This window comes from Gossypium arboreum, chromosome 5, assembly GCF_025698485.1.
Source record: "Gossypium arboreum isolate Shixiya-1 chromosome 5, ASM2569848v2, whole genome shotgun sequence".
Taxonomy (NCBI): Eukaryota; Viridiplantae; Streptophyta; class Magnoliopsida; order Malvales; family Malvaceae; genus Gossypium; species Gossypium arboreum.
This window is the reverse complement of record NC_069074.1, coordinates 40069099-40083196: the sequence shown is the minus strand read 5'-3', so window position 1 is coordinate 40083196 and position 14098 is coordinate 40069099. Positions and strand designations below refer to the sequence as shown.

At 36.4% G+C, this 14098-nt stretch overlaps 1 pseudogene; it reads right to left on the bottom strand.

Annotated features, from left to right (window-relative positions):
* The window catches only part of LOC108450887 (uncharacterized), a 147336-nt pseudogene that overhangs the window by 52526 nt on the left and 80712 nt on the right, over positions 1 to 14098 (bottom strand).

The window sequence follows — 14098 nt, the reverse complement described above, 5'->3', positions numbered from 1 at the left end:
GCCATATATGGCCATAACGACTAGGCCAAATTTGGGGTGTTACAATACTAATCAAAATCAAACATATTGTCCATTGTATGAGCCCTCGAGGCCCAAAATACATGTTAAAAATAAGTTGAAACTAAATCGGGTATTCAAAAAATTTTCAACAAACATTGAAATTTTCAAAGCTATAGCGGACACACGGCCGTGTGGCCAAGCCGTATGACTCACATGGTCAGGAGACACACATGTTTCTCAGGCCATGTGGCTACTCGAAATAGGGACACTCGACTGTCTCTAGCCTGTGTATGTACCCGTGTAACTCCCTGACTTGGGTCACATGACCAAGCCACGCACCCATGTGCTAGGCTGTGTGTGCTTACTGACTTGTGTAATTTAAATGATTTAGGGGACACACGGCCGTGTCAGTTGGCTATGTGTCACACACGGTTGAGACACACGCCGTGTCTCTGCCCATGTGGACGAAAATAGACCATATTTTAAGCCACATTCTCACTCAAATTGATACCAACATAGCCTCAAAAATTTACACATCAATAAGCCATAACAAGGCATTGGCATTCAACACAAGCTAAAATCAAGCCATATGCATGTAATGCAACCATATACAACCAATATACTCATAAGTACCTCTAATGAGAACTTAAAAATAAGTCCACCAATATCCAAATTTACCTAACTAAGTTACCAAAGTTAATTATAATTCAATTACATACATATAACACTCGTACTCATATCATAATATACCTCATTCTCATACCAATATGTAAGTTGGTTATTTTAAAAAATATATATATATATCATAATATTTTCATAAACCAAGCTTTGACTAACCTGTACAGAGACCTATACATGCCATACAAACCATATTGAACGTTTCAAAAACTACTGGAATAAGCTAGATAGTGTGTCTTGAGTGTTGATCTGATCGTCCAACCTTTTGAAAACCTACAAGGAAATTAAACAGTGCAAATAAGCTTAATTAAGCTTAGTAAGTTCAATAGCATAAATAAAAATCTTACTGAACTAACTATAATAAATCAAATAATAGAAATCATTCACGATAACTCCCTATCAGTCACAACTTCAATCAGTGAATACATCCGTTTTCAAGTCGTTACCAAAAATAAATAACATGTTCTTCAATGTCAATAAATAAATCACCTTACCAAATCTTTCCTATTCGAAGAATGACTGTAATGCCCCAAAAAATTAAGAGTTTAATTGTGAGGATTTGCAGCAATTAATTTCTGTATATCTAGTTTTATGCTCTGCTTTTGGGTTTAAGGTTTGGAGTTTGAATTGCTTTGTTAAAAGTTTTGTTATCTTTTTTAAATAAATCAACCCTCATACATTTTTTTCCATAGTTAAATCTAGTTCTAGGTAAAGTAGTGTCAAGAATGAGCCTGCTCGTTCAATGGTTAAACATCTGTCTGTATTCTGTCTATTCCGAGTTCAAGCCACATTGTAGGCGTAAGAAATATTTTTTTTTACAATTGTCGTAAGGGGATGGTGGTTAACTTAAGACAGTCTACGAAATTCTATCATTCTTTTTATTTTTACTTTTCTAAAATTTTAGTTCTTTATTTTCCCGTTCTTCCATTCCTTGATTTTTTGTCTTACCGTACTTGATTTTTGTGTGAATTGGGAAATTTCATTGCTTATGGAGTCTATATTGTGTAAGTTTCACTATAAATTCCTTTGATATGTGATTCTATTATGTTAACACTTTTCTGTTGAAATAGGATTTTGCTCGTTTGCTTGACGTTTTGTTAAACACTCGATTGGTTACTTTTTAGGCAAGGATATTGCAAGAGACGTTGTTCCGCCGTGTTAGTCTAAGTCCTTCTGTTCCGTAAGGTGAGTAAGCAATTTGAATTGGGGTTGCGTAGAAACTTTTGACATAATCTTGGCGGTAGGTACGTTTAGGAAAATTATCGAAACGATGATATGATTGATTGATTATTGATTGGTTAATTAGGTTCTAGGTAGTCTCCATGTTGTTTCTACGTCAAAGCGAAGTCAGGTGTGTATCAAAAACCTTAATTTTACAAGTTTCAGGTCACCAAAAATGGTGGCTGTCGATGCCACACGGCCAGGCACATGGGCGTGTAACTAGCTAGTGTGAGCCACACGGACGTATGGTAGGCTGTCTGATCGACCATGTAACTCACTATTCATCAACTTGGCACCACACGGGCTGCCACACGAGAGTGTGTCCAGATCTTGTGTGGCCATGTTAGTGTAGGGTTCACACGGGCATGGGACACAGGCATGTGTCTAGGCTATGTAACTCACTGTTTGTGACTTAAGACCACACGGGCGTGTGCCCAGGCCGTGTGAGTCACACAGGTAAGGACACTGTCGTGTGTCCAAGCCGTGTAACTCTCTACTTACATGTTAAAACCATACGGACAGAGGACATGGGCGTATGCCCAGGCCGTGTGAGCTACACGGGCAAGGATACGGCAGTGTGTCTGGCATCATAAAAGATGCCCGAAACCCATTTTTGAGGCCGTAAATATGGTTTATGATTGATAATACTTTCCTTATTGTATAAATTATTTGAATTTGATTGACTGAGAACTCTCTGATACTCTATAATAGACATATGAATATTATAAATGTAAGTGCATTATGGATAATTGTTCTCTGCATTTGCATGGGTTGGGATGTTATGAAGAAGGAAGTAATCTGCTCTGAATCAGTGGTTAAGCCACTATGTAAATAAGTTTTGATTCTGGCGCTTTGATGCATTATAATCCAGCAGCTAAGCTGTGTTACTGTAAACGTGTCAAATAGACACTTGTATAGGGATGGATGGACATTAAACTTCCTTAACGGTGTGTTGGGAAGGTCGAAGATGGTGTGTAGCAGATGGGGTTTAGGATTATCTGCATTTGAATCTGATCTACAACATATATATACATATATATATGAATTTGCATATATATAAATATTTGTATAATATTGATGTGCTCTGAGTCTAAACAGTAAATGGTTCTATACCAAATCGAAACTCTGAATTTGATATTACTTTGTAAATGAATACTGATTAAATAAACTTAAATTTATTTTATGCACTGATTTCACAACTCATTTTGTTTTTGGTTGGATTTCAGGTAATCCCCAATCTTGAACGGGTCAGTGCAGTGGATGCTCTGTAAAGCAGTTACTCTTCTTTAAGTAGTATATTAGGATTTCGGTAAACTATAATACTATGAGTTTGGAAGATTATATACTTAATTAGTTTTACGATGAATGCATTATGAAATGTGGTTTAACTTTATTGTGTTGTGTGACAATTGATAACTGAAAAGGTAACTCTCTAAACTTAGGCTGGACATCCAAGCCAGGTTAGGGTGTTACATTTAGTGGTATCAGAGTCAGGTTAGGAAAAACTCAGATTGTGTTCGAGCTTATAATAAGTGAGAAAAGTAGCTTTAGTAATAATTAGTATCTGAACTAATATAGAAACACTAAAACTCTAGTGAACGACGTAGCTTTCGATGTTGACCCTGTAAGTATTTTTGTTCTGTTATCAAGATTATAAGCCTTAAATTGTTTGGGTAGAATATTTTGATGTGAACTAGTGGAATCATCTTGCTCGATGTATGAATTGATTTGTGTATTCTGATATTGTAGCTAAATTGCCAGAATGAGTTCGCACGATAGTCGTGGATGTGGTATGCATAGACGTCAAGGACGCCGAGGAGGAGCTCGACCCGAGTCATCCACTATAGGTAGTATGCCCAATCTGGAGACCAACGAAACTTCTTGTACTCCCATTGCTGAGAAAAAGTCCCAGACTCCGACGGCTGAGGACGACGCACTTCTTAGGCCATGATTCGGACATTGGAGAGGGGCGCTGGAACCCATTCGGGATCGGGAAGCTGAGGGTCGGTTATAGAACAACTCCAATAGGATGGTGCTAAACTGTTTAGGGGTGTTATAGGAGTTTCTCCTACTGTTGCTGAATGTGGGCTCGAGGCTACCGAGCGTATTATGACAGACCTTGATTATACTCTTTTGCTCCTACTGTTGCTGAATATGGGCTCGAGGCTACCGAGCGTATTATGACAGACCTTGATTATACTCTTTTGCTCCTACTGTTACTAAATATGGGCTCGAGGCTACCGAGCGTATTATGAAAGGCCTTGATTATACTTTTACTCAGAAATTGAGGGGTACTGTGTCCTTACTCCTGGACGAAGTTTATTAGAGGTGGTTAACCGTGGAGCAAGGTGCTCAGCCAGAACAAGTGAACTGGGACTATTTCAAGAATGCCTTCAGAGTAAATATGTGGGGCCGAGTTATGTCGAGACTCGCCAATGCAAGTTTATGAGCCTAGTTTAGGGCGTTCAATCGGTGGCTGAGTATGAAGTCGAGCTCCTACAACTAAGTAGGTATGCATGGACACTAGTAGCGTCTAATTACGACAAGTGTGTGAGGTTCAAGGAAGGACTGAGATATGATATACGAGTTCTAATATCTTCTCAAAAGGAGCGGGTTTTTGTATTTCTAGTGGACAAGGCAAAAATAGTGGAAGAAGTAAGCGCACTGAGCACGAGTAACGTGACTATGAGAAGGATCAGAATAAGATTAAGAGGGATTCGGATCTCTTTGGTTCTAGTCAACACCCTAAGAAGTAGGCGAGATTTGATAGGCCCCTGAGGGCTGAGGCACCACTTGAAATGACTAAGATTTAGTTGTGTGGTGAGTGTGGGAAACGCCATCTGGGTGAGTGCTTGAGAAAGTTAAGAGCGTGTCTCCGTTGCTGGTCGATAGAGCACCGAGTTAGAGATTGCCTCCGTCGACCAAATTTAGTTCCAGCTACGGCATAGACTTTGGCTTCAAATTCTATTCAGCCTTCGAGAGAGGTTTGACAACCATTCAAAGGTCGTGGTACTGGTAGGGGTGGTGGTAATGGAGTTGGGGGAGGATAGAAACCACCAGGTAGACATACTGGTCAGGCTGAGGCTCACCAACTGGTACTGGTTTATGCGGTAGGAGGCCGTTAGGAGAGCGATGATGCTAATGTCACTATAGGTACCTTCTTTATTCACAATGTTCCGTATTATGCTCTCATTGATATAGGCTTTACTCACTCATACATAGCTAGTATCGTTTTTGTAACTCTGGGTTTAACTGCTGAGAATACAACTAGAGAGTTTTTTGTGATTAATCCGTTGGCTCAATCAATTTGACCTGATAAAGTATACAGACGAGTACTTTTAGAGCTTTAGGGTATGGTGTTTCCAGTTGATATAATGGAATTACCCTGTAATGAGTTTGATTTAATTCTGGGAATGGATTGGTTCATTGAGTATCAAGTCAGTCTAGACTGTGCAACCATGAGGGTTACTCTGAGATAGAATAAAAGTAACGAGGTGGTCATGGTTGGTGAGCATCGAGATTATCTCCCTAATGTAATCTCCGCTCTTGTAGCAAACAAGTTAGTCCGAAAGGGGTGTAAGGCATACCTTTCTTACGTATTCAATTCTTCTTCTAAAAAGCTTTCAGTGGGAGATATCCGCATCGTGAGGGAATTCCCAAACATTTTTCCCGAGGAATTTCCTGGAGTACCTCCGGATAGATAGGTAGAGCTTGGAATTGATCTGTTACTAGGTACTACTCTAGTGTCCATAGCGCCCTATCGCATGGCACCGAAAGAGTTGACTGAACTAAAAGTGTAACTTTAGGAACTCCTTGATATAGGATTTATCAGACTGAGTTTGTCTCCATGGGGGGCATCGATATTGTTTGTTAAGAAGAAGGATGGATCGATGAGGATGTGTATTAATTATAGGTTGTTGAACAAGTTGACAATCAAGAATAAGTATCCGTTACCGAGGATTGATGACTTGTTCCACCAGTTTCGGGGAGCGTCCATCTTTTCTAAAATTGATCTATGCTCAGGTTACCATTAGCTAAAGGTTAAAGAGACTGATGTGTACAAAACTACTTTCAGGACACATCATGGACATTACGAGTTTCTGGTAATGCCTTTCGAATTAACGAATGCCCCGGCGATGTTTATGGACTTAATGATAGGGTATTTCAATCGTACTTGGATCAATTTCTGGTGGTTTTTATCGATGATACCTTGATCTACTCAAAAATTGAAACAAAACATGATGATCATCTTCGTATTGTACTTTGGATACTCCGAGAAAAATAGTTGCACGCCAAGTTCAATAAATGTGAGTTGTGGTTGCAGGAATTCACCTTTCTAGGTGATGCGGTGACGACGGAATGGATCCGAGTTGATCCCAAGAAAGTATAAGTTGTTGTTGAGTGGAAACAGCCAAAAAATGTATCTGAGCTTCGTAGCTTCTTAGGTTTAGTCGGCTACTACTGAAGGTTTGTCGAAGGATTTTCTCTGATTGCGACACTTTTGACGAAGCTGTTGCGTAAGAATGCTCCATTCATATGGTCAGAGACACAACAATCTAGTTTTGATAAACTCAAGTCTGTTTTGACACAGGCTCCTATTTTAGTGCAACTGGAATCAGGTCGGGAGTTTGTGGTATATAGTGATGCTTCACATGTCAGGTTAGGATGTGCACTTATACAAGACAGTAAGGTTGTCACTTATGTGTCACGACAACTGAAGACACACGAGGTTAATTACTCTACGCACGATCTTGAACTAGCTACAGTTGTGTTTGCTTTAAAAATCTGACTACACTATCTATATGGTGAATGGTGTAAATATTTGTTAACCCAAAAATAGTTAAATCTTCATCAGCGTCGATAGGTTGAGTTACTTAAAGATTATGATTGCACCAAAGAATACCATCCAGGAAAGGCTAATGTGGTAGCTGATGCCCTTAGCCATAGAGCGATAGCGGATCTAAGAACAATTTTAGCTCGTCTGAGTTTGGTTGAGGACGGAAGGCTGTTGGCTGAATTACAAGTAAACCAATTTGGGTGGAACAGATTTGAGCTAAGAAATTGAACGATGAGTCGTTAGTTCAACGTATTCAACATATTGACCCGAACGAGAATTCTGATTTTAACTTGAATAGTGATAATGTGTTATGCTTCAAAGGCTAGATTTGTGTACCCAACGACAAAGAATTAAGGCATTTGATCCTGTAGGAGGCACATAGTAGTCCCTATGCTATGCATCCTGGTGGGAACAAGATGTACAAGAATCTTCGAGAGCTTTATTGGTAGCCCAGACAAAAATGGGAGGTGGTCACTTTTGTATCCCACTGTCTGACGTGTCAGAAGGTTAAGGCCAAAAATTAGTTGCCCTCTGGATTGCTTCATCTAGTTAAGATTCGACAGTGGAAATGGGAGCGGGTAACAATTGATTTTGTTACGGGGTTGCCTTTAACTCTGACTAAAACAGATTTTGTTTAGGTCATCATTGATCAGTTGACCAAGTCAGCCCATTTCATTCCTATTCGAATAGATTATTCTTTACAGAAGTTAGCTAAACTGTACATCACTGAAATTGTGAGACTTTACGAAATTCTGATCTCTATCATTTCTAATAAAGATCCACGATTTACGTCTCGATTTTGGAAGAAACTCCATGAGGCTTTAGGCACTCGACTTAATTTTAGTACTACGTATCACCCTCATACCGACGGACAGTTGGAGTGAGTTATTTAGATCTTAGAAGATATGCTTCGGGGTTGTGTGATAGACTTCTGGCGTAGCTGGGGGGAGTACCTACAGTTGGCGGAATTCACATACAACAATAGCTTTCAGTCTAGTATTCAGATGGCACCCTATGAGGCTTTATATAGTCATAGGTACCGTACTCCGTTATGTTGGACGGAGTTGAATGAACGCTGGATACTGGGTCCTGAGCTAGTTTCTGAAACTGAAAATACTATGAAAGTGATTTAAGATAGACTAAAAGTCGCATCTAGTCGACAAAAGTCTTATGCAGATTTAAAAAAAAAAAGATTTTGAGTTTTCGGTAGGTAATCAAGTGTTTCTAAAGGCATCACCTTGGAAAATGGTCCTCCGATTTGGACACAAGGGCAAGCTAAGCCCAAGATTTATAGGGCCTTACTATATCTTAAGGTGAGTTGGACCTATTGCATACTAGTTAGAATTACCGCCGAAGCTGGATTAGATTCATGATGTATTTCTTGTCTTAATGTTTAGAAGGTATCGATCGAATCCATCACATATTGTTACTGTTGAAGAGGTCGAGTTACGACCGAACTTAACATTCGAAGAAAAGCCTGTCCAAATCTTGGAACATGACGTTAAGATGTTGAAGAAGAAAACTATCCCTCTAGTGAAAGTCCTATGGCAGAACCACGGTATTGAAGAAGCCATCTGGGAACCAGAGGAATCAATTCTACAGCTGTATTCGTACCTGTTTGACTCAGGTAAAATTTCGAGGCTGAAATTTCTTTTAAGGGGAGAGAGTTCTAATGCTGATATGATTGATTGATTATTGAATGGTTAATTAGGTTCCGGGTAGTCTCTGTGTTGTTTCTACGTCAAAGCGAAGTCAGGTACATATTGGAAACCTTAATTTTGCAACTTTCGGGTCCCCGAAAATGGTGACTGTCGACGCCACACGGCCAGGCACACGAGCATGTGACTAGGTAGTGTGAACCACACGGGTGTGTGGCAGGCCGTGTGATCAACTGTGTAACTCACTGTTCATCGACTTGGGGCCACATTGGCTGGCACACAGGCGTGTGTCCAGACCATGTGTGGCCATGTTAGTGCAAGGTTCACATGGGCATGGGACACGGGCATGTGTCTAAGCCGTGTAACTCATTGTTTGTGACTTAGTACCACACGGGTAAGCACACGGACATGTGCCCAGGCTGTGTGAGTCACACGAGTAAGGGCATAGCTATATGTCCAAGCCTTGTAACTCTCTATTTACATGTTCAAACCACACGGGTAGAGGGCATGGGCCTGTGCCCAGGCCCTGTAAGTCACACAGGAAAGGACACGACCCTGTGTCTAGGCCGTGTGGCATCATAAAAGAGGCCCAAAACCCATTTTTGAGGCTGTAAATGTGGTTTATGACTGATAATGATTTCCCCATTATATGAATGATCTGAATTTGATTGAATGAGAACTCTTTGATACTCTGTAATAGACATGAATATTATAAATGAAAGTGTATTATTGACAATTGTACTCTGCATTTGCATGAGTTGGGATGTTATGAAGAAGGAAGTAATCTACTCTAAATCAGTGGTTAAGCCACTATGTAAATAAGTTCTGATTCTGGAGCTTTGATGCATTATGATCTAACAGCTAAGCTTTGTTACTGTAAATGTGTCAAATAGACACTTTGTGGTGTGTAGGGATGGATGGACATTAAACATCCTTAACGGTGTGTTGGGAAGGTCAAAGATGGTGTGTAGTGGATGGGGTTTAGGATTATCTGCATCTAAATTTGATATGCAACATATATATAAATGAATTTGCATATATATATATATATAAGCATCTGTATATAACTGACCTACTCTAATTCTGAACCGTAAATGATTCCGTATCAAACTGAAAATCTGAATTTGATATTACTGATTGAATAAACTTAAATTTCTTTTATGCGCTGAGTTCACTACTCATTATGTTTTTGATTGGATTTTAGGTAATCTCTAATCTTGAACGGGTCAGTGTAGCGGATGCTCGGTCAAGCATTTACTCTTCTTTAAGTAGTATATTAGGATTTCGGTAAATTATAATAGTATGAATTTGGAAGATTATATACTTAATTAGTTTTACGATGAATGCGTAATGAAATATGGTTTAACTTTATTGTGCTATTGTGTGACAATTGATAACTGATAAGGTAACTCTCTAAACTTAGGCTGGACGACCAGGCCAGGTTTAGGTGTTACAACAACTTACGAATAAGAGTACATCGTTAATAGAAGCTCATAAGAGCTGGGTCTCCCAAATACTCCAAAACAAAGCTTGAAAGCTGAACAGAAGCTCGTAAGAGCTGAACAGAAACTCGTAAGAGCTAAACAAAAACTCATAAGAGTTGAACAGAAGCTCGTAAAAGCTGAACAAAAACTCATAAGAGTTGAATAGAAGCTCGTAAGAGCTGAACAGAAAGTAAAACACTAGATTTGTAACAAATCCTGAACCCCGATTTACTTGGGTAATTTTTCGATCTCTTCCTCCAATATCGTCATACGCCAAATCATGAATGTACTCAAATCTTGCGTTCCATTCAAATCGAATATCCAATTTAATATTATAATTCCAACAATGACTCATTTCCAAACAATAGAATAAATGCATAATATCGCTCATCAAATTTATACAAATATAAAATTTTAACCATACGAACTTACCTGGGCTGAATTGTAGCAATTGCAGAAGTTTAGGGACTATTCTGCTATTTTTTCTTTTTCATGAGTTTCTACGGGATCTTGATCTAAAATATAAAATTATTCATTCGTTAGCATATATTTCACTTATAATTCATTTCACAATTAATACCCTTTTATTTTTCAAATTTACACAATTACCCCAAACTTTTACAATTTTTGCAATTTAATCTTTTAATTAGTTTATCTATCAAATTAACTCATTTTACTCAATCAATAATTTATTCAAATATTCTAGGCCATTATATAGCCCCTAATAAACCAAAAATTCACTATCAAACCCTAATATTTTAACCTTTTCACAATTTAATCCTAAAATCAATATTTAATCAAAATCACTTTATAAAATCATCATACAACAAAATCGAACTCTAAATCTATGTTATTCATCAAAAACATCTAATATTTATCAATGGAAGCTTCCAAAATTTTTAATAAAATAAAAAACAAATGTATGTTTTAGTTGGACCTAATTGTATCAATCCCAAAAATATAAAAATTACAAGAAACAAGTAAGAATTGAACTTACATGAAGCAAAAATAGGTAAAACCAGCTTAAGGAGCTCTCCTTATGTCTGTTTGAACCAAAATTTGCCATTAATTGGCTTTATTTTATTATTTTTTTCTCCTTATACCGCCTCATCTTTTAAATGAGGCATAATTGTTTCTCAAGTCCTCCCTCATTTATTAATTAAGCCATTTAGTCACTTAATTATTATAATTAGCAAGTTTTGTACCTTTTTCAATTTAATTTTTTAACTAATTAACTATCGAAACGTTAAAATTTTTCAACGAAACTTTAATACTAACTTAATGACACTCCGTAAATATTTATTAAAATATTTACGGCTCGGTTTATAGAAAAAAGGTCTCAATACCTCACTTTCTAAAACCACTTGACCTAATTAATCATTATAAAACACAAATTACCATTTCAAAAAAATTTAAAAAAAAAAACCATATTTAACTCGTAAATATTAAATAATAATATTTATGAATTTACTCACCAGATTTGGTGGCCTTGAACCACTATTTTCGACACTATTGAAAATCAGGTTGTTACAGTTAAGGACGGCCAAGGTAGAAGAAAAAAAGATTCAAAGGCTGATTATTTTGATAAAAAATTTGTATTTATACCTAAGTTTATTAGGCTTGGATGGCAACAGACAAAAAAAAAAAAAAGAATTTGCAAAAATCAATTTATTTGTAAGAGTTGAGACTTCAACATGGGACCTGCAACTAACTTTCATGCTTTTACATTAAATAACTAACCATTCAATCAATTCCTTATTTTTGATATATTTCTAAATTTTTGGGAGCTAAATTTGGGATGTTACATGAAGGAAATTTGAAGGGGAGATTGAGAAAAATTTATACGGGGAAGAATTTTTAAGGATTTAGAATGAATGTTTTGGGGAAGTAAAAGAAGGTTTGAGATTTTTGGAGTATTTGGAGGCTTTAAGCCTAAAAAACGGATGGGTTGCGATATCTGGAACCGAGTATTACGTGACCCAAGTTGGATATCGCGATATCCCTTGTTTTGACCCCTCATCTGCGAGTTTGCCTTCAGTGTCACGATACCACTGTGTAAAACAAAAAAAAATTACTTTTGAAATTTCAACGGTGTTGCGATATCAAGAGGTGGATATTGTGATACTACTAAAGATTTTTGGTCCTTCTCGAAATTGTCCAGGAAATCGTGATATGCCCCATTAGGTATCGCAATTTCACTGAAATAATCCTTAAAAACATGACAAAGTCATCAATTTTCATCCCAATCATAAAAATCCGACCTACCAAGTTAAAATTAAACTAATACAATTTAAAATCCATTAAATAGAATCCATGCTCAAAAGATCTAATTATTTACAAATCCTTGTTCAATACGTCTTTTGTTTAGCGCACGAATAAAGCCTCTTAAGAGTCGTATATTCTTCCTTATCCTTAATCGTTTTCGAATTCTCTTGCGTGGCCCACGAACACCTAGAAAATCACACCATTCCATGAAAGTTGCAAATTCGTTAGCATAATAATCTTTTGTCTCAATCACTTGGCACTTATACTCTTGTGATGGTAAAGCAACAACATATAATATTGTTTTTATTCGCCAGAAGAAGATATGTTAGACCAAAAGTTTAAATTTTATTCGTAATTTGGAAATTAAAAATATTAAACACGAAAATTAGATTTGGGTAAAAAATTTAACTCATATAAATTATGGAAGAGTTAAGACTAGCCTAACTGAGCCAAACCCAACTCAATTTTTAGTTCTATAGTATATTATATAATTTATATCATATAAAAATTAAATTTATAATACTATACAATTCTATAATATAAACATTAAAATTTGTTGTCTTTAAAATTAAAAAAACTGTAACGCCCCAAGTTTCTTAATATTTGAATTGTTTATTGTGTAAAGTAAATTGATCTGGCTCAATGGTTAAGTGTTCTAGATGTGTGTTTGAGAGCTTGTATATGTTTCCTTCTACTTAAATTTTTGTTATTTTTATCCCTATATCTAGCTAGCCACATCTAGTTTATTTATAATGTTTGTTTAATTATTAACAAGAATGAGGTTCTTGGTTCAATGGTAAGGTCTTAGGTTACCATTAGTTTCCAAGTTTGAATCTTGTTTTGTACAAAAGTGGAATTATTTTTGCTCCTAGCGCATGAGTACCATGACATCGTGCACCTTGTGTACTTATTATCTTATCTACAATTCCAGAGTTTTATGAATTAGCTTAGGTGTAATGAAAAATCCTAAATTTAGAGTTTTATCAGAGTTTAGAGAATGTTTAATTTGCTACCATTTGTAGAGGTAAATAGTTTTACTAAAGTAACTAATGTAAAAGTATCTAAAGCGTATCTAAAGTTCAAAGTTTCTTACTTGAATCGGCGCTAGAGTATTGGTTTCACTTTACGAAAATTAAAATATCAATTTTAATAAAAACCCGAATAATTCAAAAATGTTTTTGAACATTTTGAACCTAAAATTTCACAACTTGAGTTTTAAACATTTATTTTTTTGATTATGTGCCAGGCTCTGGTTGGCTTAAACAATTATTTTAAATGGCAATTCAAGGAAAGAACGATAGTGTTAACATAATGAAAGTTCAAATAGCACTTCTGAAAAAAAAAAGATAAGTTTTAAGTACATAAATTGAAAAAGCGTTATTGTTTGGGGACCATTTTTTAGTTTAAGGCTTTTTTAGTAATTTCGTTAATGTTTTCTATCAAAATTCTCTCATTTTCTTGCCTAATTGACACTAGTCATTGAAGTTAATTGAAACAGTTGAAAACATGAAATGAAGTTTTAAAAGTAAAACTCTGAATTAAGCTTAAACTGATTTCACTGTTCCAAAAGGCTCCAAATAGACATTTAGGGAAGTTAAATTTTCATTTACGTTTGACAAAACAAAAGGCCTTCTTAAAAACATCGTTGCTGGGGATCGAACAGGGAATACTCACCACTATACTACAATGACTTGATGAGCAGGTTTGAAATTAATTTTACTCTTTCGAACATGCCAAATTTGGCCGCAAAAGAAGCAAAGAAGAAACCGTAGATTAATCGGTCGTTTTAGTTTATTTAGAGTTCAACCTCAACATTTGTATATTATCTCCTTTGTTTGTTCTTCATGATTTATACAAAATAGGAAGAAACATGACCTAATAATAATAACAATAATAATAATAATAATAATATTAAAAGCTCAATCAAGCTTGGGCTTGGCTCAAATTTGCTTGAA